Here is a 1,847-nt window from a genome sequence, read left to right on the forward strand (position 1 = left end):
TCTTCTTTGCCTTATGCTGTTAGCTAATACCTCCAGGACGATATTAAATAAGAGTGGGGACAAGGGGCATCCTTGTCTGGTCCCCTTTTTCAGTGGGATTGTGTTAGTCTTTTCTCCATTGACTACCACATTGGCTGTTGTATTTTTTCTTTTCATGTCTTGCACTGACCGATGTCTCCCTTCGTCAACTTTTCTGTTGTCCATCCCCTGGGAGGGGGTTATATGTAGATCTTTGTGATAGGTTCCCCCTTGTCTTTATTTTTAAGAACAGTTTTAAGTTTATGGGAAAATGGTGCTGAAATTACAGAGGGTTCCCATATATCCTTGTGTGGTCCCCTGCACTGTTTCTTCTCTAGTTAACATCTTAGAGTAAAACAAATGAGGAACCCAATCCTACCACATTATTGTTAACTAAAGGGCCAGACTATGTCTTGTGTACTTTGAGCATCTTATCTGGAGGGACCAGTCCCCAGAGAAGGACACCATGCGTGACAAAGCAGAAGCTCAGTGAAAAAGAGGAAGACACTCAACAATGGGCTCCAGGACAGCAATGCTTAGGAGGATGGTGCTGGGTGAGCAAGGCTCTGCTCTGTTGTGCACAGGGTCACTATGAGTCCGAACCTATTCGATGACATCTAACAACAACAACTTTGTGTCATACTGTCCGATGAGTTCTGACGAATGCTTGAAGTCATGTGGCCACCACTGTAGTGTCGTACAGGTAGTTTCACTGCCCTGCAAATGCCCTGTGCACCCTCGATTCGCTGCCCCCCTCCCTCTGCGTCTCTGGCAACCATGATCATTTCTCTGTTTCCATAATTTTGCCTTCTCATGAATGCCATAGAGTTGGAGACAGATAATGGGTGCATGTATGGCTCCTCTGGGTCTTTTTGTGGAAGAAGAGCTCATTTCTTTTTGATGCTACATAATAAACATCCATTGGATGGCGACTCCACAGTTTGTGTATCCATTTGCCTCTCGAAGGAGATCTCAGCTACTCTCAATTTGGGCCAGAAAGGAACAGAGCTCTCAGGAAACACTCATGCACAGGTTTTTACGGGGACATACATGTTCAACTCATCTGGGTAAGTCGGGGCCATCCCACTGGATCAAGTAGGAAACGTATGTTAAGTTTTGAAGAAACTGCCAGAATGGCAGTGCTGTTTTGCATTCTCTGGGGGTGAATGTTTAATACTGATTTTCGTACATGGGACAAAAGAATGGTCGTATACACATTAGCCATTTGTAGATTCAATTACATGCTGCTTATTAAAAAATCACCTTCCTCCTGAGCTGCTGCCTCTGGCTCGGATTGTTACAATATAGGCACAGGGCAGAGAATGGATGGTGGGAGGTGATATTCATTGTGATGAAAAGGGACTTTTTTTTTTTAAAGCTTGATTCTTCCCCTTCATTACTGGAGGATATTCTCTCACTTAATGAGTGTCTGCTTCCTCAGTAGACCATCAGTTCCACAAGGGCGGAATGGTGTCTGTTTTATTCACTGCCTCCGCCTCAGCACATCCACCAGCATCTGCCCCAGTGATAAACAGAGCAATGGAGGCTAGACGTCCAAGTCAGAGTCTCAGCTTTGCTGATTCCTTTGGGGGCTTTGAGAGAGGAAATGGCCCGTGCCTCTCTGGTGGTTTCTGATGGGTGCAAGCAGTAGTTGGTGGTCATTGGCTGCTTACAGAAACATCTCTTTCTAGACACACCAGTCACCACATAGTGTGTCTTGCCCCTGTATTTGTCTCCATCGGGTTTTCTTGGACTCCTGGTGGTATAGTAGTTACACATTGAGCTTCAATACGCAAGATCAGCAGCTTGAAACCATCAGCAGCTTCGAG

This window comes from Echinops telfairi, unplaced genomic scaffold, assembly GCF_000313985.2.
Source record: "Echinops telfairi isolate 266 unplaced genomic scaffold, ASM31398v2 ScPeMD7_7468;HRSCAF=8506_0, whole genome shotgun sequence".
In the NCBI taxonomy this organism is placed as follows: domain Eukaryota; kingdom Metazoa; phylum Chordata; class Mammalia; order Afrosoricida; family Tenrecidae; genus Echinops; species Echinops telfairi.